This window comes from Amblyomma americanum, chromosome 10 (genome assembly GCF_052857255.1).
Source record: "Amblyomma americanum isolate KBUSLIRL-KWMA chromosome 10, ASM5285725v1, whole genome shotgun sequence".
NCBI lineage: Eukaryota > Metazoa > Arthropoda > Arachnida > Ixodida > Ixodidae > Amblyomma > Amblyomma americanum.
This window is the reverse complement of record NC_135506.1, coordinates 102,162,161-102,187,562: the sequence shown is the minus strand read 5'-3', so window position 1 is coordinate 102,187,562 and position 25,402 is coordinate 102,162,161. Positions and strand designations below refer to the sequence as shown.

Below are 25,402 nucleotides of genomic sequence, written 5' to 3'. Positions count from 1 at the left end.
GCAGGACAGACAGACAGACAGAAAAACTTTATTCAGCAAGTGAGTTTTAGACCCAGCTGAGTCCCTGGGCCACTGCGCGGTCCCGCACTACATCAAGTAGGTCATGCGGGGACATGACGTCGGCAGCCCGAGGGACCGCAGCAAGCTGCGATGTCGGGTCTGCAGGCATAAACAGGACCTCCCAGTCCTCCCAGCTCGAGATGGCGTGCTGTCCCCGCGGGGGAGGGTCAGCAGGGCAGCCGAAAAGGATATGGGAGAGTGTGGCGTGGGGGTCACCACATAGGGAGCATGCAGGGGATGTGCCGCAATAGTGGGATAAAAGCTAAGGGGATGACAGAGAGCGGGTCTTGAGGCGTCTGGAGAGGATCTGTTGGGAGTGCGTTAGAGAGGGGTGGAGAGAAGGTAAGTCCGACGGTCCAAACAGGGTGTTTGCGTGAGCTCCGCAAAGGTGTGCGGCCCGCTCCTTCGAGAATCCTGGATCGAGACTGTCCTGAGCCCGACAAATCAGACCCTCGGCCCATTTGTCGGCAGCCTCGTTTCCAGGGTTCCCAGAGTGAGCCGGCACCCACTAAAGCTCTACCCTGCGCGGTAAATTTTGGGTAGGTGTGTTCAACAATTGCCAGGCAGGGGCGTGAATCCTGCCCCTGGGCAAAGTTGGACAGAGCCGTTTTGGAGTCGCTGAAGATGTATTGGGCGTCCGAATGTGCAAGGGCTAGGGCGATGGCGGTCTCCTCTGCCTCCTCAGGCGTAGATCCCGAGGGAAGACGGTGAGTTGGGGGTTGAGGCAGGGTTGGATTGTAGGCAACTGCTACCGCTTCATGCGCTGTACATGCGGCATCTACCCAAACGGCGTCGTGGGCTTGCCCATAGTAAATATGGAGGGCATTAGCGCGAGCTACGCGGCGAGGGATGTGATATTGGGGATGGACGTTTCGAGGAAGGGGTTTCACAACGAGAGGTGTATGGATGTGTCGAGGGATGGGTATAAGGGTTGACTGGTTAGCGGGTATGTTGATGCGAAGGGAGGAGAGTATATGGCGGCCAGTGGCGCTCGTGGCAAGTCTAAGGTACTGTGTCTGAAGGTGCGCGTCAACTACTTCCTGAATGGTGTTATGCATGCCTAGTGTAAGAAGTTTGGCTGTGCTAGTGCTACGAGGTAGGTTTAGGGCTGCCTTAGCCGCAAGGCGGATCATTGCGTTCAAGCGCTCGGTTTCTGTGCGGTTCAATTTGAGATATGGGGTTGCGTATAGAATGCTGCCAAGCGTAAATGCGTGCACTACTTTCATGTTGTCCGCTTCGTCTAAACCCTTGTTAAGGGAGGACACTCGGCGTAGAAGGTGCGACACGGATTGCGTGGAGGCGTTGAGCCTTTTAAGGGTATGTTCATTTCGTCCAGAATCCTGCAAGTGGAGGCCAAGGATGCGGAGGGCGAGTGTGATGGGGATAGGGGATCCTTTCAAATTGACTTGGATGGGCGAGTTAGCGCTAGATTTTGGCCTAATTAGGAAGAGCGCGGACTTAGATGGGGGACATTCGAGCCCGATGGATGACGCGTGAGAGGAGATGGTGTCTGCTGCTAACTGAAGATTTTCCTCAATTTCCCCGTCAGAGCCATGAGTGGTCCATGTGGTAATATCATCAGCGTACAGGGTATGCTTTAGGTGTGGGATTAGAGCCAGTTTGTGAGCTAGGGGGATGAGAGCAACGTTAAAGAAAAGGGGAGAAAGGACCGCCCCTTGAGGGGTTCCGAGCTCTCCGAGTGTATAAGGGGATGTGGTAATCTGATCTATGTGCAGGGAGGCAGTGCGGCCCGAGAGAAACGCACGAGCGTAATTGTAGGTTTTAGGGCGTACCTGTAGAGCCTGCAGTTCTCGTAAGATGGCATCGTGTCGAATTCTGTCAAATGCCTTGGTGAGGTCAACTGCCAGGATAGCTTTAGTGTGGTGGGGGATGGTATCATCAAGCACGTCATGCGCAATTGGAAGTAAGGCGTCCTGCGCAGATAGATGCGCACGAAATCCGAGCATACTGTGGGGGAAAAGGTGTTTGTCTTCCATGTACGTTGTTAACCGAGCAAGAATTATGTGCTCGAAGAGCTTGCCTAGACAGGATGTAAGAGAAATGGGGCGGATGTTGTCTAGGGAGATAGGCTTGTGGGGTTTTGGAATAAAAATAATTTTTCCATGCTTCCACGAGGCAGGGAGAGTACCTGCCTCCCAACATTCGTTAAAGTAGTTGACTAAGTCAGCGATGGAAGCATCGTCAAGATTTCTGATAGCTGCATTGGTAATTTGATCATCTCCGGGAGCGGTATTCCGTAATTTCAATAGGGCGGCGCGAAATTCTGATTCTGTAATAAGGGTGTCAAGTTCGGGCTGGGGTGGGCCTCCATAATCAGGATACTTGCAAGGGAGACCGGGGGTTGTATAGGTGCATTTCACCTGGGCGAGGAAGGCGTCGGTGTCCTGTCGATGGTTGTGAGCGAGGCGGCGAATGCTAAGGCGCGTCTGAGATTTGGATTGCGTGGGGTCTAGCATGTGCCGTAATAGATGCCAAGCGCGGATTGTGGAGAGATTGCCGCGGAGACCGTCACAAACCTGAGCCCAGTTAGCTTTGCAAAGAGTGTCACTACATTGTATTATTTGGGATTGAATCTGGGCATGTTTGAGTTTTAGTCTCCTATTGTGCTTCTGAGTCTTCCACCTTTGCGTTATGTTGTGCTGTGCTTGGAGGAGGTGGGCGAGCTTGCTGTCAATAACAGGGGTGTCTGGCGTAGAGTCGAGCGTTTGAGTGTGTTGGCGAATGTCTTTTTGCAACTGAATAATCCAGGTGTCTAGTTCGAAGGGGGCCTGTGTTGGCTGCGCTTGTCTAAATTTGCGGAGCGCGTCCCAATTAGTGTGCTTAATGGTAAATTTAAGCGCTGAGATCGGCGATAGTTTAGCGTTATTCTAATTAGGTGATGATCGCTGCCTAGTGTGGAGAGCATTCTTTCCCACTGCAGATGGTCCAAGTTTCTACAAAGCGTGAGGTCTTGGCTAGTATCGGCAGTAACACAGTTACCAATCCGCGTAGGTAAGCTGAAATCATTAAAGATGGTTAGGTGGAGCGCCAGCGTCTCATTGTACAAAACTGTGCCTCTGTGGTTGGTGCGCCGATAGCCCCAGCCCACGTGAGCGCAATTAAAATCTCCGGCAATAAGTAGGGGGTTTGATCCGGCCAACTGGGTTGCGGATTTGAGACGTGAGGGGAGTAAGTTAATTGGCTGACGTGGGAGAAGGTAGCAGTAAGAACAGGCTTGATTTTGCAGGTGTGGGCGGTAAGACTTCAATAAGGCTGTTAGCGATAGGGGAGGTAATTACGTGCTCCACGTAATGCAAGGATTTACTGACATATGTGACCACCCGAGGAAGATCAGTGGGGTCTGAGGGGATAAAAGCGTATCCTGGCAGCTGCCTGCAAACATTGGCGTCCTGAATGGCGATAATGTCTGGTGGGGATGACGAACTTGCTATATTTTGCTCCAGAGGATCGCGCTTTCGCCGAAAGCTCCTGCAATTCCAATGAATAATCTGTAAAGAATTAAGGCCCGTCGGAGGAGCCATGCTGTTCGGTAGTGAGGGGAAGGAGGGGTGTGGAGAGTGAGACTGTGGGAGGATAGTTCGTTGAGAGTCCAGGAGTGAGGCGAGTTAAGCGCTCCTCTACCTTGGTCATGATGCTACATATGACACTATCCATTAGACGCGTAATGGTAGATTCAATCATAAGCTGGCACTGTGCAGTGAGCTGCGCAGTAATGCGCTCTGTGAGCCTGGCTTCCAAGTTTTGGGCGAAGGCCTGAAATTTGGCGTCTAGGTCTATTGGTTCGACTGGGCTCTCATCAGGCCTTCTTTTTTCAGGGGGAGGTTGAGCGGGTTGGGCGGGTTGGGAGTTGAAGGGGAGGGGGTAGTGGATGGGGAGATACAGCAGAGGTGGCGGTAGAGAGGGCTGCCCTGTGCTGCTTTACCTCCTCTCGCAGAGCCCTCACGTCCGGGTCCTGGGAGGGCCTGGTGTTCGTCCCGGCAGCCTTGCAGGCCCATGTTGCAGTAGACGGGAGGGTCGTTTTCAGCGGAGGAAAGTAGTTCTTGTTAGTTTGCAGCGGAGGAAAGTCATCCTTGTTAGGGGGCATTGCCTTCTGGGGCGATGGGTTGCGTGGTTGGGCGGTGCGATTTCTAGCCATGCACGAGCCGGTGCCCGTGAGGTGCTGGCCTCCACAGAGAATGCAGGTCGGGATGCAGGAGGGCACATCTTGCGGTTCATGCTTGTCTCCGCACCGTGGGCAGAGACCAGTCTTGGGGTGCGGGCACATGTCATACCTATGGCCCGACCGACGACAGTTCGGGCACGCGTCTAGACTTCCCTTGTACGGCGTGCATCTGTACACTACACTCATGTAGCGTATGGTATGCGGGACTGGTCCGTGCGCAAAGGTGATCAGAACGGAATGAGTCCTACCCATTCTGCGGGCTGCAATGATTTCAGCGTACGGGTTACGGGTCTGGAGGTCCCGTAGCATCTGCTCCGGCGTCTCCTCTCAGTAGGCTTGCGAGATGACTCCACGCACAGCAGCCGCCGGCGGTGCAATGTAGGCTGCGACAGGGTAAGCGGTCTCTTGGAGGACCACTTCCTTGAGCTGGACGAGGTGAAGAGCGGTTGTCTCGTGTGGGGTAGCGACCGTGAAGGTGTTATTCGTAGGGTGGATCCTCAGGTGAATATCCCCGAGGTCACGGCCAGCAGCGCTGACTTGCAGGGCTTGCAGGAGTGACTGCGCCATGGTGCCTTTCAAAGCGAGGCCTCCTCTTGGTCGGTAAACGACCCGTATAGTGCCGGGAGGGAGTGAAGCAAGTTGTTTGCTTCGGTGTGCGACTGCGTGCGTCGCGCGCAGCTGTTCTTGTTGAGGCCTGTATGTAGGCTTGAAAGTCACAGGGGTAGCGGACGCGGACGCAGTAGGCGTAGATTGAACAGACGCTGCTTGATGGGATATGGCCAGCGTTTTCGCGCTTGAGATTTCACCCTTGTACGCGCGGAGTATCGGGGTCCACTCACTGGGACGAAGGTCTTCCCTCTGCGCTTGCACCTCCATGGTTGCTGGGGGTAGGTGTGCTGCCGGTGAGTGAGGAACGCAGCGCGCCGGCGAGGCTCGCCTCGATGAGGCGAGGCTTAGCGCAGCGGCACAGCAGGCGGAGACGTTTTCACTTGCCAGTTCTTGTAAATAATCGGGCACATCCAAAAGATGATAACGGTTAGGGCCCGTGTACCTTCCTAGATCCGTTTGGCTCAAAGAGGCACGAGAGCTGAGCGGCTCTCCGGGACATGAAGCGCCCGATCATGTTTTCGCGCCTCAATGGCTCAAATTAGGATTCTCACATGTGCTTCGAAGCTGTGGAAAAACGAAAGTGCCGTCTTCTTACTCTTTTACAACCATATCAGCCAAAACACTTCCTGTTGGAGCAGAACCATCAGACGCAGCAGCCGTCGCGACGTGCAGTTAGGAGGTGTGTAATGGCGGCGTGATCACGTGATCAAAGATGGCAGCCCACATGATCCGGCGCTTTAAAGAGCATTTTACGCCAGCTCTTTGTGAATGCGCAGGTTCTCTACATAAAACCACGGCCGTGGCAAAACCGGTGTACGTCTCACCTAGTAAGTCTCCAGTATGCTAAATATCTAGAAACGGCGTATTGTCGGGCAAAATTGCTGTATTTAGCGTAAACGGCCGGCGGCAGACAGCACGATTGACCTCTTGTCTTGCCATATCCGAGTACGCCATTAGCAGACGACGAGCGGCAACGTGCTCGCCGTCACGAGTGAACGAGGCAGCATTTCTGCGGCCGCGGATTTCGCTCGCTGCCGCCGCATAATGCACAAGTGTGAACGCGCCTTTAGGATTGTTTGACGACGGAACGAATCACTGGCCCGTCAACCCGACTATTTGATCCACGACCCTTTTGCGAAGCATTTCGCCCCAGATGCTCGGGCCGAGCACCAAGCCAGGAGAAACTGCCCATCAGAAAACCGGTGGGTACCGGCGGCACTGGGGATCGAACTGAGCACTTCCGAATGCGACGCGGATGCTCTGCAAGAAGGCCATCATTTTAGTGAGCGTTCGAATAAATACGGAAGTGAATGCTTATCGATGCGTTCAGTGGGTTTTTGGAGTGCGAATTCCACCGCTTTGGACTCGTTTGTTGCCCACATTCGACGGGAATTATGCGCACGCTGCCTTCTGCGTCAGGAACGCGGGGCAGTCCGAAAGCGTTGTGCGCGTCGACACGGAGTGGCTGTACGCCTTCTTCGCCGCCTACTTTGCGCAGAACTAGACCCATTGCTGTATTGTCAGGTGCAAGCGCACCTTCAGAAATTCTCTGGGGCGTAAACGTTACGAGTTACTAACTCGACATTAGTGGAATACACACGCGAGCGCTCGATTATATACGCGTTCGCGGCCAGAAGCAATTTTGCGTTCTATTTTATCCTCGGCACCACTGTGAGGGCATACATACGCTTGATATACTTCTGAAATTTTCAGTAAAGAGGATTCTCGGGGGCGCGTCTTTGGCGCCATCGTTTATCAGCTGAGTGCTGCAGACGGCTCGCACGCTCGAATCTATGCCCACGGGAATCACTCGGACAGCACGAACCGTTTTCTAAATTCAAAAAGACAGCCTTTCATGTATAAGGAAATGGATTTTGGCACTTCTAGCTTTCTTTTCCTTATTATCCCGACTGACATGCGTGGATATTAATATCCCTGCCGGAATGTGCAGGAAATACATTAGTTGAAGGCTTCAGCTCTGCAGATGTAATTTCCTCCTCCAAAACAGGCGCGGTCGCCACGGCCGTTGCACTTAAAAACACGACACGAGCACCGCTTTATTTCGAGCCCCGAATCATTGGAAACCACGAGAATGGTGCGACTTGAGGGCGTAGCCAGATTTGCATCTGCGCCTGCGATACGACGGTTCTTGTCATAAATCCTCACGAGATGCAGGGATTTTTTGTGTAGAACGAGTCGAAACTAGCCCTTGCTCTGTCATACAAGTTCTTGCAGTGTAGAGAAAGCTTTCAAAAATGCCACGCAACCCGCGGGTAAGCACGAATCATCTACGCACTCCTCAAAGCCGACAGCTTGTTCCGGCTTGCAGAAATGTCAATGTGCAGCAAGCATTACCCGTAGAACACCGCAGACCTGCAAGGGTCTCCTTCGATGCGCAATCAATAATTCGGAACGATCTGCCGTGAATTTCTATCAAATTCGAAGAACGATTCCATTTTTGCTGCTCGAAGCACGTACTGTCGGACCACACCGCTAATCTAGGCCTTACCCCCCCTCCCCGCGCCGTACTCGTACCGAGCCTCTGCCGCACACGCATGATTTACCCCAACATTCAAGAGTCCAATATGGATGATATAGCGCTAACCGACAATAATGAATGTTCAGAATGTCACTACGGAAGGCGAGAGAATACGGCCCTAGTACACGATTATCAAACTGGTTGGTTTGGTTATCAAGGAAACGAAATGGATCACAACTACCGCTGGATGGGCGGATGGAAGGTAGGAGCGTCCCCTTTGAAACCGGGTGATGGCAGTTGGCACCATTCTCAACTTTTTCCCCCTTTATTTTTGTTTAACTGCGATGTGTGTTGTCAATAAAATTCGCCAATTTCTTTAAATACGGCTTCCTACAGCTTTAATCTTACGTGTCCTCTTTGGTTTTGAGCCTCCAATCTTCCAATCGCTTTTTGATAATTTCCGCCGCAGATTTGCATGACTATTGCTATCGCTAAACTTAAGGGCCTCAGGAAGAGTGACTGTGCCCGCTTCGACATCGCAATGGATACCATCGCATTTTAGTATGAGGTGTTCTAGATCTATTGTTTCTACAGATTTACCACACACAGCACGTGTCACCTTCTTCGTTAAATTTATTTTTGTAGCTGGCGTTGTAAGACACCCTGACCTAGGTTTAAAGGTTAGGGCACTGCCTCTTGAGTTATCATAAAACGCTTTCTTCCTGATCTGCCTGTTGCAGTACAGATATATTTCTAGACTATGGTTATTTTAAAATTACATATATTCAATTTTCCATTCAGACATGCACAGCCACTTCACCGTTCCGCCGTAACACCGTTCCGCACAAGATCGCACTATCACCATCGAAGGTGAAACGAAGAAAATAACATCACTGACAACGCCCAACAATAACGCAGACGGGCGGGGTGGGAACGAAGTTCCCCAATGTGAGGTGGATATGCTCTAGCTGCCACAAGGCCATCTCTTTGGTGTGCTAGAGCATAAAAAAAACACTGTACGAGAAAAAAAGGGCTTTGAAACCTCGCAATTGTGGACCATGGTTAGACGGCGGAACGAATCACTGGCCCGTCAACACCCGGATTTCGTCCACAGCCCTTTTACCAGGATTTCGCCAATTATCTGGGCAACCCGAGCACCAGGCAAGGAGAAACCTGGTACCCATTAGAAAACCGGTGGGTTCCCGGCGGCACTGGGGATCGAACCCAGCACCTCCCGAATGCGAGGCGGGTGCTCTACCACAAGGCCAGCGATTCGGTGGGCGCCACCTTTAAGGAGTATCCACATAGTCGTCATAAAGCAATAAAAAAAAAAGATTCGGCAGTGAGAGCGAGCACAATCCACCGCCGCGGCTGAGATTCCGCTGAAAAACCAAGATGGAAGCCTCATAGGTTCAGGCCAAACTTCTGGCGCCGCTTCTAGGGAGTTGCATTCCCGCGACGACAAACATGGCGGCACCCTTCGATGCAGGACGCCTCTCTTCGGACACGATTCGACATTGTTACGGTCCATTTCAGCGCGTTATTTGTTAGAATTGGGGCACCGGTCTGTCGCTTCGTCTCGTCTCGTCTTGCCTATAAAAAAACGTACGAGTGATGAATTTGCTCTATTCCTTTTTTCTTAGAGTGATGATTCTGACATCGGTTTTTGTTGACAACAGTGGTTCCCCTCTTGACGATTAGATGGCGACACTAGGCCGAACTCATCGACGCATCTTCAGAATATGGGAGACCTACTAGCTGAAACGTAGACTGTTTACAAAGCGCAGTTCTTCCGTTCGAGACCAGATGGCGCCACTGGCTTGCTCGGAATGCGGCGCCATTGAGGGCGGAGTACGTCGCTGGCGTGTACGCGTCGACGCAGCAGTGGAATGTGTTCCGAATGTGTTTTCTCTGCGAATATGTAGAAAGGCAGAGGAAATACGTGCTAGGGTTGTGGATTGCAGGAATTCCGACAGAGTGTTAAAGGTGCGGGATGCGATCGTTTGCGAGCTTCCCGGAACCCAACCGCACAATGACGCACTGGCCCTGTTCGCGGCCGTTCGCCATGCACCTTTTCGGTACAGGCGAAAGCAACAAACACATTCGCCAGCGTCATGTAGCCAATATTGGAAAAAATGTTTTTGATCTAGGAAAATGTTCTAGGATTAAGTGCACAATACAACCGCATAAACAAGTTGTTCCGCCACTGAAACCGTCACCTCGTGCTTTCGCTTGCGTTGCGGTTGCCTCTGCCTGTGTAGCGAAACCCCATTGCTTGTCAGTTAAGGCGTGCGGCCATTGGTAACAGGAGCACCCGAGGGCGAATTCGGAACGGAAAAGAAGGACGTCTTGTGATCCTGCATACCGCTACTGTAGATTGTGCAGTGCACAGCCGTGCGGACGGAAAACGGTTACCGTCAGTCCGTGTATTAGATGCCGCCTAGGTGCTAGTGTTGAACTTAGCTCCATGTAGCGCCGTTTTCTTCGACCATATTCGAAATAAAGCCTTTGCGTTACTGCTGCTGTGCTGGGTGAATGCCACCTCCTCGCGGTCCTTGGGAGCTCAGTCTTTAAGAGTGACTCGATTCGCAGGCCATCGCTCAGAGTGAAGCTGTTACCACCAACGAGACCTGGAGCATTTTCGTGTCCGGGTATCAATGCGACATGTGTGACTGGCATAACTGTGAACTTCGTATATAGTATGAATGCGTTGCCATGGGCGCGTTATAAAAATTATGTCGCGGAATCCTTCAAAACTTATCGCACGCCATCTCGTGAAGGCTGCTTGATGCATGGTACTGCTACCATGATGGTTAACATTTGAATGTCTATTTATTTTTTCCGCCTTTCCGTCTTTAGCAAAGCCATAGAAAATGTTTTAGGTTTCCTAAGCATTATTAACCACACGTTGTAAACAAATGCGCACGATGTGCATGGAAGCGTTTTGGAGCGGAGTCTGCATGAATGTACACACTACAACGGCATGTGATGCCGCAGGAATAACAACAAAAAGCATTCAGAAAAGCCATCAGCTATTGTAAAGACAAGCAGTCAGGCGATCTATTCGCTGGCTCGAAGAGGCCCGAGAGCTGAGCGGCTTTCCGCGACATGAAGCCCGATCATGTTTTCACACCTCAAAAGATCCGTTTAGGGTTCCCGCACGTCATTCGAAGGTTTTGCCAAACCAAAGTGCCATGTTCCCACACCTTTACACCCACATCAGCCGAAACACTTCCTGTCGGAAGCGAACCATCAGACGTAGTAGCTGTCGCAACGAGGAGTTCGGAGGTGTGTAATGGCGGCGTGATCACGTGATCGAAGATGACAGCCCATAGAGTCTTTATTTAGTGTCTCTAACAGCCCACATTATACGACGCTGTAAAGAATTGTTTACTTAAGTCTGTTGTGAATGCACAGGTTCCCTACAATAAACCACGGCCGTGGTAGAACCGGTGTACGTCTGACCTAGTAAGTCTGCGGTATGCTAGATTTCTAAAATTGGCGTAACGTCTGGCAAAATTGCTGGATTTAGCTTAACCGGGCAGCGGTATAGACAGCGTCGATTAATCTGTTTTTCTTGCCATATCTGTGGACGCCATGAGCAGACGAGGACCGAAGATGGGGTGGCCATCACAACTGAACAAGGCAGCATTTCTGCGGCCGCGGAATGCGCTTGCTGTCACCGCCGAATGCTCAACTGTGAAAGCGCCTTTAGGGTTGTTTGACGGCGAAACGAATCACTGGTCCGTCAACCCGACTCTTTGATCCACGACCCTCTTGCCAAGCAATTTGCTTCAGATGTTCGAGCCGAGCACCATGCAAGGAGTTACCTTGTACCCATTAGAAAACCAGTGTATACCCGGCAGCACTGGGGATCGAACCCGGCGCTTCCCAAATGCGAGGTGGATGCCCTGCTAGAAGGCCATCACTTCAGTGCGTATTCGAACCCGTACGGAAGTGAATGCTCAACGATGCGTTCAGTGGGATTTTGGACTGCGAATTCCACCGCTTTGAAAGTCGTTTTTTGCCCACATTCGAGGGGAATTTCGCGCGCGCTGCCTTCTCCGTTATAGAACGCGCGGGCAGTCCGACAGCGTCGCGCGCGTCGTCATGGAGTGGCTGTAAGCCTTCTTCGCCACCTATTAGGCGCAAAACTAAATAGATCCATTGCTCTATTATGGGCTGCAACCGCGCCTCCAGAAATTTTCGAATACGGACATCTTACGGGTTTCTAACGCCACATTATAAGAATACAAACGCGAGTGCTCGATTCTAAGCGTTCGTCCCCAGAAGCAATTTTGCGTCCTATTTCTATTTTTTTTTTTTCCCAGGTAGTATCGCGCAGTGTACGAACGCTCCGGGTGCGCTACCTTGGACGATTAACAGCTGGGGGCCCCAACCCCAGCTATTGTGTTCAAAGTGTTGTGCGCATGTTTATTTTTTCTTCATTGACTGTTCACGCGGGCAATTTGGACAAATGTATTGTTATGTAAATAGTGTATTTATGACCTCCCCTTCTACCCCATCTCACGTTCGGTTCTAAACTTAAATAAGCTTATCAGCATTGCTTTTTTTATCTGAAAAATGTTTTCGACCATTTGTCAGTCGCTGCCTGTGCCATGGCCAATACCCCGCAGTCGGTGCGCGTCATTAACTCTACTTGAGGACAACAGCAACAACAACAATATTGGGCGCGTCCATCATAGTTCGATATACAATGGCTAGAAAATGAAGAGGAGCTAAACCGGCGATATCTGCCGGCCGCAAAAGGAGCGGGTCATAGTAAACCTTGAGGGGACACCTGCTGGATAAGGACCAGGTTATTATGTGCGGAATTTAATTCGACGGCAATCCCGCCGTCTAGGATGAGAAACAGAGTCAGACTAGTCATTCTGTACAGGAAAAGTTTATCGTCAGGTTTGTCGTGTGGATGCTTTCGGCAGCCTCGGGATTCTGAGGTTTAAAAAACGGGACAGCTGACGACATTTTTTGCATGCTTTGCCACTTCTGGTTGGATAGGGTCCGTATTGCAGGGTGGCCAGATCACTCCAATACAATAGGAAGAAAGACGAAAATCTACCGTTTGAATGCGTGGCAGTGCCGTACGCGTACGTCACGAAAGGTAACATAGGAGTGTAGCTTACCTTGGTACGATGAACGATGCGACATCCGACGAGGAGTGTTTCAACGATGTTGAAAAGACAGACACGTCCACTGTCCCTAAGCGACTCGCTGGGCGCGGCGTGTCGATGCACAAAACGATACAGTGAGCAGACACACAGCGCCTGTGTGTGTGTCTTCCTTTCTTGGTCCCGTCTGCTGCGCTGTTTCCATGCAGAGCAGATAGCAACTTCTTGGGAAGTACCAACGGGAAAGCGCAGTGGTTTCGGCATACCAGATGAGATGGCCGACGATCATCAAGCGGCTCCTAGAGACCGTGCAGGTCAGTGGCCCGTACAGGTGAACGCCAACTAGAGACCGAATGGGCGTGCAGGGTATGGAAGTTGCTGCAAGGGGTCGGTCAGACTTCGCGCGGCGGAGGACTTACGGAGTTGACAGGCGAGGCAGGATGGGACGTACTTGCGAATATACCCGTACATTCCCTGCCAATAGTAACGCCGCGAAATCCCTTTGTATGTTTTCAGAACTCTAGCATGTGCACACTGAGGATCGGCATGGAATGAGGCACAAATGTCACTCCAAATGGCGAGGAATCCCTAGGAGCCACCGACGAACATCAGGCATGCAGGTGGACCTTGGAGATGGCCGTCCCGGAGTACAGAATTTGGAACTTCGCGGCGCTGTGCGCGAGAATGTTCAACATCTGGTGATGTGGAGAAAACGTTGACGACGGACGTATGCCGTCGGTCTTTCCGCTGCTGCTTAGACGTACCAGCGACGGTAAGGTGTTCGAGAACGAGACTTGCGGCCGAGGAGCTTGCAGAGCACCGGCGCCCCTGTGATTGCGACCAGGTTGGTAGGTTGCACGGACGTCACTCGAATGCAGAGAGCCCGGCGGGCGAGGCGTCCGGACGGCTCTTTAAAAGACGACAGCCAGCAAAGCGTGCGATTACCCATGGCGACATCAAACTGGCGGCCGTATATATGTATGCATGGCCGAACTATCATTAGCGCCCAAACGACAGCTAAACATTCCTCCGTAACGGAGTAGTTACATTCAGCTTTGGTTAGCGCCCGACTGGCGTACGAAACGACATATTCTTGAGGTCCACGTTTAAGCTGAGCCAAGGCAATTCCGGAGGCCGAAGCCATTCGCGTCAATTTTTACTTCGCTAAGAGGAGCTGGGTCGTAGCACCGGAGTGCTGACGGTGAAGTCAGCCAACGCATCCTCGCGTTCGGCGGACCAAGCAGACAGGTCACGTGGTCTGCCAAAAAGCTTCGTCACGGGCGCAGTGATAGACGCAGAATTGGCGTACGAAGCGCTGAAAATGGAAACACGGAGCTGACAAGTTTCGAAGTTGCTCGATCGAAGTCGGTCTTGGAAACTGCGCCACAGCACCGAGCTTGGCCGGTCCATGGAAATGGTCTTGGTTGGAGACGATGTGGCCAAAGATTATCAACTGCCTGGCTCCACCCCGCCACTTCTCACATTTAGCTGCAGGTCGGCGTCGGTTAGGCACGCCAAAAATTGCTGTAGGCGCGCGAGTTGGAAGCGGAAATCGTTGGAAAAGACAAGGGTGTTGTGCAGGTAGCAGAGGAACGCGGGCCACTTGAGCTTGCGTAAGATGTTTTCCATTATCCATTAGAAAGTGCCTATCGCTTTACACAGGCCGAGTGACATTAGAGCAAACCCGCAAACACCGTCGGATGTAACGAATGTCTTCTTATCTCTGTCAGAGGCGGCCATCGCCACATGCGCCGCCGCGGTGGCTGAGTGCCAGTAACGCTTGGCTGCTGGCCCGAAAGACGAGGCTTCGATCCCGGCCGCGGCGGTCGAATTTCTATGGAGGCGAAAATCTAGAGGCCCTTGTACTGTGCACGATGTCAGTGCACGTTAAAGAATGCCAGGTGGTCGCAGTTTCCGGCGCCCTTCACTACGGCGTCCCTCATAGCCGGAGTCGCTTTGGGACGTTAAACTCCCATAAACCATTGCCACATGCCAGTAGCCACCACTTAAGTCAATGGACGCACAGTATTCTGAACATTGAAGGCAGTCAAGATAAACGGGGAAGAGTGTGATTGTCCCTATGCCTAATTAACATAGTTGAAGTGGCGCTAATCGACACGTAATATGATAAAACTCTCATTCTTCTTAGCAGTGCCAGCGGAGAATACCAAGGGCCTTGAGGGGGACGTGCGACACCACCGTGCAGAACGTTCTCAACTTGCTCACTAATCACGTGACGCTCGGCCACAGCGACAAGATATGGCCGCTGTCGAAAAGGCAGGTGGGAATCGACCGGTTTTAGCGCGACGAGGGGCAGTTGACGTCTGGCCTAGAGGCATCCGGGCAGCTGCTCACGGTGGGTCGATGGAAGTTTGTCGTCAGGCAACGTATCAGACATGGAATCCGAATGCAGAGGGTTCACGGTGGGATTGTAGGCAGTCTCGCGAACTTCGAATTGGGAGAGGAAGTAGGCAGTTTGAATAGAGTCCAGCGAGCCGCCACGCCGAAGGGTAAGTGGACACGGGGACGGATTGTAAGCCGCCATCTTCGTAAGACTTCTTTCGGACATCAAGGACCGCATACAACAGCGGCGGGTTCTTGCGGCGCGCAAAGGAAGCAGACGACGTAAATAAAACGGTGACTGCAGACGTGGCAGGACACGAGGGAGTAACAAGCATTCAAGATTCCGGTGCAACTTCGGCTTCCTCAGCGGCGGTGAGCTTCTGCATCCAGGTGGAATGAGCCTCAGCTGTAAGTTCGTCACGCAGCGCAGAAAATTCCACCTCAGCGCAGGCGCTATCACTCACGGATTACGTTACGTTGCGAGGAGAATTTCCATCGGAGAAGCCGCGGTCACGAGAACAGTACGACAGGACCGATAACTGGACTGTGTATAAAATATCGTCAAATAACGGCCCGCGCTGCGCGTTCAGTCAGAGGTGCAGTTCGCTCTTGACTGGCAGTGCGGAGCGACAGACCGCCAAATGACGCTGTTGCTGCGCGCAGTGAGCGGCATAGCCTTTCATGAGTCATGGAAACCACGGAAGCCGTGCCGGCAAGCGCGTATATCGGCTGTCCCTCGACAGTGACTTGTATGACGCTGTGGGGGGAAAGGTGGCGCCTTGAGCTCATCGAAGCTTAGGCAATTCGTGCCTACGAAATGGCAGAACTCAGTTTTCCTCGTCAACGAAGGCAGGGAAACGGCGCATGGGTGAGAGCGAACAGCGACGAGGGGGAGGGGAACGACAAGTCGCATACGGACGCTGGGTGGTTGCTTACACAACCTGAGACGAGGACGAACGGTGGACCGTCCTTAATCAGGGAGAGAAAGTCATTGCTTGCTGTGACAAAGGATGGTCTACTGTCAAAGACGGTTGAATGAATAAAAGAAGATAACCGCACAAGTTGTGACCATCTCATTCTTCAAGTTTTTTCTGGCCCATCGGACAACGCAGACAGCCTCTTTATATGCCTCACGTCCCCCTCCCCATTGGGAGAGGAGGACGTGATGTGGGAAGGATGGCGGGATGGCGCTAAAGAGGATTAACCGGTTGACTTGCCAAGCTTAAAGAGATGCGCCAGCTAAGCAGAAAAGAATCTGGGGTGTGGAGGGTGGGATAGCAAGCGTGGGCTAGAAAGGCTGTGTGTATTTTTCTGAGAGGGCAGCTCCGGAGGTTGCTGGAGTGAAATATATTCTAATGACACATCTACTAAGGCTTTTCTCGCATTCTTAATTACATCCACCAAGTTTAGCAGATATTCAACATTTCATTCTCGCGCAAATAAATTTCAAAATAGACGTTTTCCTGGCCTGAACTCAGATGATTTGAACAGGAAACACTGCACGTAATCCGCACGATGATCCCGCTCCCCGCCTCACTAACAAAATTTTCAGGTGTATATTAAATGTTGTTGTTTGTTAGTGGCCATTTATTAATAAAATAACAATGGACGGAAAACATGTTGGTAGCCGCGGCATCTGCCATCCAAAGCTGAAGCACCTGAGCTGCGATTAGCGGGAATAAAAGGTCAGAGTGGGGTGAGCGTTAGTAAGAGCATAGTAGTGGGGGGAAATACGCACTATGTATACCAATACCGTATAGGAAATAAATGCGGCCTCCATGCCATTTTATGGAAACTCGTCATTTACAGTCACTGCTTCAGCCATTCAACTCGCGTACTAGTGTTTTCCTAGTAACGTTCGCGACCTCATTACTGCGTCATGCGAAGCATCGTCACCAGCCCCCGACTGCATTTCGGCTTCGGTTTCCTCTTTCTGCTGCTCTAAAATGGTTTGTTGTGGGGGCGAGACGGGATCCTAGGGAATTCGATGCCAATGTCAACACAAAATGTTCGAATAGCCCCCCTAGTTGCCGTTTATCTGTAGGTTAATCTTGAGAGCGTTCGTCAGCGCTGTGCCCTACAAGAGTGGCGGACATGTGGCGTCCTCTATTATCGCAAGTGTCACTTGATCGAGGGTAGGCAGCGTCAAGTGCGCGAGAACCATGGCATGCTATCTTTGGCATCAGGACCACCAGAACCGAGTCCCTCGCTATACAATGAGCACATCGAATAAGTGAATATAGCGGTGCGCTATTATTTGTTGCAAAAGAACACAATTATGCGCTTGTGCCTGTGTTTATCTCTTTCGTCCTGTCTATTAGCGCTGTTCAGTGGGCTTCCATCAAAATGCACCAGCCCTACTCAGTCCTCTCCTTGGATTGAAAAAAACCCCCAGATTTGCGAAATTGATACGGCAACCTCGTCACTACGGCGTCTCTAATTTCCCTGGAGCTGCTTTAATTGCGACGTTAAACCCCACAAAACAATAGAGCCGGGCAGACTGACCTTTTAATGTAGGAGTGGGTAAAAAACAACACTAGTAAACAAACACTGATTACGTTCAAGCATAAAGTCGAGAAAAGAACACTCTTGAATCAAAGCAGTCACACTTAATTACAGCGCATGAAACACATTCGCATTAAGAAGAAGCACTCACACACACGGACGAACGCTGCTCTCGCGTCTGGTTTACTGCAGCAAGACAGGCCCTGCGTCGTGAAGGCGTGCACAAATATCTGCTGCGGGTCCTTGGACCCAAGATATTACATTATTTTTGGAATATGGCGGTGTGCTTGGCCCGGTATTGCACTGCCTCCGGGATCGGCGTGGGGCATATTAACGCGCGCCTTTTCTTTCTATCTTTGCTCTCCTATCTTTAATTAAAGTCCCCTTCTTTCACCACGCGGCAGCGAGCGTGTCTCGGCTTGAGCCAGTAGGCAGGCCCGTGCACTTTCCTTTTCTTTCTTTCTATCAGACACAGCAATGGGCGCACAGAATGCACTGAGAAAGACACGTGCAAAAGGAAAACCTAGAGTCGAGATGGACGCTGAGAGACACCTTCTGACAGGGAAAAGGTCGAATTCCAGTGTGCACAAGAAAACGGCAGCATCGCTTACTCCGTTATTGCCCCATAATAAATATTGCAGTAATTGCGTAAGCGATGCTTTATTTTCTTGTACAGATCGGAATTCAACCTTTTCTATGCCACAAGATATCTCTTAGGGTGCATGTCGGCTCTTGGTCCGCCTTTGGTACGTGTCTTTATTATATAGTGCACTCAGTGCGCGCATTCACGACGACGGGTTTATATGCAGCATGTCCTGTTGCCATTACAAACATTTTTAGACAATCTATAGACTGTGTATAGGCTTCTGCATATAAATTCTATAGAATCTCTTTAATTTGGACCACCTGGGGTTCTTTAACGTGCACTGACGCACACGGGCGCCTTAGCGTTTTTCCTCCATAAAAACGCAACGCCGCGGTTCGGTTCGAACATGGGAACTCCAGATCGAATTATTCCGGAGCCCTCCACTACGGCGCCCTTCTTCCTTTCTTCTTTCACTCCCTCCTTTATCCCTTCCCTTACGGCGCGGTTCAGGTGTCCAACGATGCATGAGACAGATACTGCGCCATTTCCTTTCCCCCAAAACCAATTATTATAGAATCTCTATAGACTGCATATAAATTCTATAGAATCTCTATAGACAAACCCCACAGAACAATCTATAGGCAAAACAAATCCTTTAGACAGTATATATCAACCCGCCGCCGTCGCTGAGTGGCTAGGACGCTCGGCTACTGATCCGGAGTTCCCGGGTTCGAACCCGACCGCGGCGGCTGCGTTTTTATGGAGGAAAAACGCTAAGGCGCCCGTGTGCTGTGCGATGTCAGTGCACGTTAAAGATCCCCAGGTGGTCGAAATTATTCCGGAGCCCTCCACTACGGCACCTCTTCTTCCTTTCTTCTTTCACTCCCTCCTTTATCCCTTCCCTTAAGGCGCGGTTCAGGTGTCCAACGATAAATGAGACAGACACTGCGCCATTTCCTGTCCCCCCAAAAAACCAATTATTATTATTATTATTAGGCAGACATACAGTCTATAGATTTATGGCCACACGCTTTTAGTAGACGTGTGTCTATGGACAGTCTGTAGATTACGAATAGCCAAAAGGAATATCGATATAAAGGCAATGAGTATAACAAGTCCATAGACTGTCTATAGACCATTTTTATGAGGAATGCAGTGAACTAGCCGTGAGTGCAGCGCTCATCCGTGTGTGTGAGTGTTTCTTCCTAACAAGAATATGTTGCATGTGTGGCTGTTATGTGTGATTGCTTTGTTTTCAGGTAGAGTTTCTTTAATAATTTTATACTTGAACATCATCAGTGTTTGTTTACTATGTTGTCTTTTAGCCATGCACACCCGCATTAAAAGGTTGACCTGCCAGGCTGCATCGTTTTGTGGGCTTAATTCCCCAAATTAAGTCATTTGTGCTAAGGCACGCAAACGTAGGTAATGAAAACACGTATGCCACTCTCGTTGGATACTTCAGCAGCGCTGTTTGTGAAGGTTTCAGGGGGGGGGGGGTGTTAACGTCCAAAGCGACTCAGGCTATGAGGGACTCCGTAATGAAGGGCTCCAGAAATCTATACCACCTGAGATTGTATAACGTGCACTTACATCGCAGAGTACACGGGCCTCCAGAATTTCGCCTCCATCGAATTTCGACCGCCGCGGCAATGATCAGCCGAATATCGATGAGGCGAAATTCTAGAGGCCCGTCAATGAGAGATGCATTAAAAGAATGGGAAGGGGAGCACAGTGTAGAGATGTGGAACAGCAGCGAACGCCTGGAGATCTGTACTCGTACAAGAGTGTGTCAGCTACACTCGGCCTGGAACATAATCTGAAGAATGCTGCAAATTTCATGTTTGGATTTACGGTTAACCACCGCATCAATCGGTCGTTGTCGGAAGTTGGCTAGCAGCAAATTACTCTATCTGGGCCTCAAAATGCGCGATAACAGTACCCGGTCTACATACTGTCAATGGAACCGATCGGGTCTTGTTGCGACTCTGTCATTTTTCGATATTGAGCGCCCTATACTGCACTAGCTGCTTTGCTTGTTTTGTGGCGCTACTTGCGTGTTTATGTGAAAACCGCTTATTTCTGACCTATTAGCTCTTGCACTCCGCTGACTGAGTCAGCTTTTTATGTCAAATATAGATGAAAAGGTGTTAAGACATTAATATAACTGTTTCAATTTCACATGACGTGGTTCGGGTGTCCACCGAAATGTGGGACGATTACTGCACCAGTTCCTTCCCACAAAAATTAGCTGCGATTTAACTACTGCTGAACCTGGTTAGAGCGCGAAAGCTGTGGTACATCGCTCAAGTAGATGCGGCTTGGCGTCTGTAACGTTGAGAAAATTGAAAATTGATTTTGAGGAAAGGAAACGATGCAATGACCTTCTCGCATATCGGCGTACAATTGAACCGCGCCATAAGGGAAGGAATAAAGGAGTGACTGAGAGAAGAAAGGAAGAAGCAAGTGCGGTAGTGCAGGTCTCCGGGATAATTTCGACCATGGTAAAAGAATGCAGCGCGAAAAAAACAAGGACGAACAGATGTGGACAGGACAAGGCGCTTTGTCCTGTCCACATCTGTTCGTCCTTGTTTTTTTCGCGCTGCATTCTTTTACCATGTTCACTGACCAACAAGCCCAAACAGCCGCTTTAGTTAATTTCGACCACCTGAGGATCTTTAACGCGCACTGACATCAAACAGCGCAGGGGCGCCTTTTGCGTTTCGCGTCAATCGAAACGCGGCTGCCGGGATCGGGTTCGAACCCGGGTACTCTGGGTCATTAGCGGAGCGCTCTAACCATTGAGCCACAGTGACGGGCAATGTACTTATGCGTTATAGCGTTCTAGACTACGATGATTTTGAGAAAAGGAAGAGCGCAAAACTTGCTCCCTTGTTCAGCCCTCCACTACAGTGCCTAGAATACTGCCGGTATATTTTAGGCACTGTACCTCCACTAAGGAACCTCTTTCTTCGTGTCTTCTTTCGATCCCTCCTTTATCCATTCCCTCATGGCGCGAATCAGATGTCCGTCAAGATGTGACACAAGTACTGTGCCATTTTCTTAAAAAAAAACGTTTGTTTTTTCAGCTTGAAGCGGCGCAGCGTCTCTCCAATTGTTGTCGTTTCTGGTTTTCCCGACGGGGTCTAGGCGTCCGTCTCCGCCTAGCTCCGTGCGCTGCAGTTTGGCGCGCGCGAGTGGCGCCACCTGGTTAACAGCGGTGGCGAAAGGCGGACGCAGCCAACGCAGCTCTCTGGTTCAGTTTGCAGTGAGCGAGGCGAGCGGTGAGGTGTTTCGTCCGAAGCCGAAAACAAACTTGGATAATAACGGGTGCTCTACCTACTGCTGTGTTTACCCAATGTCATAACAGCTATAAAAACACCGCAGTCAAGGTACCGAATATATTTAAACGCTTTTCTTGGACATTGTGCATGCTCGCTCATGCACAGAGGGTATGCTGGAAATGAGTGCACTGTGGAATTAAATTCATGAGAGTGAACTGGGAAAGGGTTTACATTGACTGGGGTGTTTCGAACGTGACATCATTGGCAGGAGCTGCTTTATGTCTTTATGTAGAGCGAAGGAATGCGTTCAGTCAGTTACAGGAAATGGTCTACGGTGAAGTTCTTGGAGCTAGCATCTGAAGTTTAAGTCTTCGTTTGTTATGCTCATCTGCGGTTCAGCGTGTCAATTTTGTTTCTAGTTTTTTTTTTCGTGCGTGTGTATATGCAGTGGGAGCGACGTCGTACTTCTGAGAGTGCTTATGTCGTTTCTCACATTTTTTCACCTAAGCTTTTTTGTATTTATTTGCATCATTTTATTTCCTTCAGTGGCTTAAAATTTTGTGTCTTTATTTGTTGGATTTATGAGATCTCAAATCCTGTTCTAGACGAATAAAAAAAACAGAGTGGTTCAAATTTCTCTCTATATATATTTTTTGGATTTCACAACATCACTAAACCCTTAATTTTGGGAATTAATCTCTTTGATTTTAATTATGTTTATCGTCCCAATGCAACGAAGACTATAAGGGGCGCCATAGTAGGAGGTTCCAGATAATTGCAACCACTTGGAGTTCTTTAACGGGCACTGACATCGCGCAGTACGCGGGCCTCTATAATTTTGCCTTCACCGAAATGCGACCGCCGCAACCAGGATCGAACACGAGTCATTTGGGTCAGCAGCTGAGCTCCATAACCACTGAGCCACCGCGGCGGCCTTTCTATAGTTAAGTATTTATCAAAAGAGAAATACGACCAAAATAATTCATGTAATTGGTGTCTTCATGAAATTCCTGAAATTAAAGTCCTGTGGAAGATACTTAGCAAGAAAGACATCGTTTTTTTTCCTTAGAGCTATGCTTCTCTGAGAGGAATACACAAAGTAAAGAAGTGTCGATCCTGCAGGATGTAGAGCACTATAATCTGATATATATGTGTAGTAAGTTTGCGTTTTTCGCATTTCTAGCCGACCATTCACATAGTCGATGTCACAGTGGATGTAAATTACATAGCTGATTTCATTATTTCGGTCAGAGCCTTGTTTCTCAAACTGTAATAATAATTGGTTTTGGGGGGAAAGGAAATGGCGCAGTACCTGTCTCATATATCGTTGGACACCTGAACCGCGCCGTACGGGAAGGGTAAAGGAGGGAGTCAAAGAAGAAAGGAAGAGAGAGGTGCCGTAGTGGAGGGCTCCGGAATAATTTCGACCACCTGGGGATCATTAACGTGCACTGACATCGCACAGCACACGGGCGCCTTAGCGTTTTTCCTCCATAAAAACGCAGCCGCCGCGGTCGGGTTCGAGCCCGGGAACTCCGGATCAGTAGTCGAGCGCCCTAACCACTAAGCCACAGCGGCGAGGCCCTCTCTCAAACTGTAAAGGTACTTAATTAATCTCAATAAGCTCAACTGCACTGCCAGATATTGCAGTGCCGTCGGGACTGCAACACAATCATGGTTGCTCGGAATCGGTGATCAGCCCAACCTGAAAGCAATTGAAACGAAATGCAGCAGTGGTGGCGTCAAGGCTTTCAATGCGTTGAAATCCGCAGAGAAGCAGGCGTTGACTTAGAATGGCATCGCGGTCAGTGCGCGTCTGCTATGCGGCGCAGGGCGACCACGGCCAGTCTCGAGGAGGGCGCGCGCGCTCTCCCTTCGAGAGACCGGCCGTGACTGAGCGTCCGGTTAACGCGACGAGTGCCACGAGGCGGCGCTGGCGATGTGGTCGCTGCTGGCGCCACCATACCAGCGCACGGAGCCCGGAGAGGAGAAAGGACGCGGGAAAGGTGACCACTTGTGACATTTGTAAAAATAGATAATGTGATTAGGAATACTATGTATGTTATGAGTTTATGGCATTCCTGATCGTTTATTTTTTTTCAAATGTCACTAGTGGTCGCCTTTCCTGCGTCTTTTCTTCTGTCCGCGACGTCTATGCGGCGGAGACGGTCGCCTATACCATAAACTCGGAACATCCACAGCAATGTCATTGATCTGTGTACACAGTGCAGCAACACAAGCGGCAGAAGCTAATGTGCGCGGCACTTTTTATTGATACCAAAGTTGCATACGATAACGTGACGCATGAGGCCATACTTGATACGCTAGAGGCTGTTGGAATCGGTGGACGGGTGTATAGGTGGATCTAAATCTATTTGACCAAAAGGGCATGCTTATTATGTGTGAAGAAGACTCCACTCTCCCGCATTACACCTACCGGGTCGTGCCCCAGGGCGAAGTGCTCAGTCCTACTGTGTTTAATCTAGCACTTATAAGACTCCAGGAGTACCTACCTAATACCGTCCTTATCTCTATGCATGCCGATGACATCTGCACCTGGGCCTCCTGCGTAACGCGTCTCCAGGTGCGAGCAAGACTACAGAGGGAAGCAACCATAACTTCCTCCTATCTTCGAGAGCAACGTCTGAGCGTGTTAGCCGAGAAGTGCGCTATAGCGGCATTTATGCGCAAAAGAATGACTCATTATCCGCTAACTATTGACGGCTATGTCGTTGCCTATCATGCATCTCATCGTTTTTTAGGAATTGCTATAGATCGCAATTTATCATGGAGCCTGCATTGCAGCATTGTAAAGAAAAAGCTAATCTCTATCACTCACCTGCTCAGATTTAATTGCGGCAGATCATGGGGCTTGTTGATTCTATCAATGCTGCAGCTGTACAGAGCACTCTTTTTCGGATTTTTGCGGTATAGTGCACAAGTGCCTTCAAGCACATGCAAGACAAATTTGCGTGCCCTCAAACTATACAAGCTGAGGCATTTCACACATGCCTGCGTCTCCCTCGCAGAGTATCAACAGTTGCCATCATTGAAATCGCCCAGGACTACCCACTCTCGACGTATATAACCCTTGACAACCTGCGGATCCACATACGGCATCTAAAAAGAATTCCCCAGCACCACCTTGTGCCAGTGGGGGATCAAAGACCACACGCAGCGCTTTCAAAGGTTATACCAGCCCACCAGTCTTCCTATCACAGTTCACCCCGACAGCACAGCCTTCTTCTGCGCTGTGGTGTCTTCAGGAGGCATGCGTACGCCTTACAATTGCGGGCATAACGAAAAAATCGAAGTTATTGACACCGGCCATTAAACAGCTGACACTCTACCTACTCCCCGCCGCATATAGTGACCGCACTCATGTGTATACAGATAGTTCGGTCCCAGGTACAAGTTCAACCTATGCCGTGGTCATTCCTGCGAGACAGACCTGTATTATCCAGCAAACTTCACGTCGGACAACCTCCACTGAGTCAGAATTGGCCGCTCTTCTTGCAGCTGTGCCGTACGTCGGTGAACAAGCACCCCACAAATGGGCAGTGTTCTGCGACTGAAAAGCAGCCCTACAGTGTCTTATTTCTGCTCTACGCCATGGCAATCGCGATCAACTCGTAGCTGAATTAAGACATCTCCAACGCCAGGCGCAGGAAGAGGGTCAGGACATCGTCTGCCAGTGGGTACCGGGACACTTTGGCATTGTCGGAAACGACGCAGCTGACGCTCTAGCTCGAGCGGCTCACGGCGGTGCCAACATTGTCCAGACACCATTGACAAGAGCCGGCGCAGCAAGACACTGCGAATGCTTGGCCGAAGAGAGCTTTTAGCGTCATGGTCTTCTCCTCCTGCCGTCTATACCGCCTAGACCCCTTACTTACACTCAATCCTCCGTAAGGCCTCTCCCGCTGCGATGCTACGCTGTTGTGTCGCCTGTGGCTGGGAGTGGCGTTCACAAATGCCTACTCCCACTTAATCGCAATGGCAGACTCTCGTGCGTGTGAGATCTGTGGGTGCGACGAAACTATAGAACACCTTCTTTGTAACTGCCCTCGGTTTCAGCGTGAGCGTGCACTCCTGGCTTAAACACTCTGCCGTTTAGATCCTCGGCTCCTTACTGAAGCCATGATTCTGGGTCCTTGGAGTAAGCTTTCATCGCAGAGGACAGCTTTGAAGGCACTTTTCAAGTTCTTGAAGGACTCAGGACTG

At 50.4% G+C, this 25,402-nt stretch overlaps 1 protein-coding gene across 1 annotated transcript in view; it reads right to left on the bottom strand.

Annotated features, from left to right (window-relative positions):
- LOC144108582 (piwi-like protein 1) overlaps positions 1-25,402 on the bottom strand; it is a 220,560-nt gene that overhangs the window by 156,422 nt on the left and 38,736 nt on the right. The gene's annotated exons all lie outside the window — the stretch shown is intronic.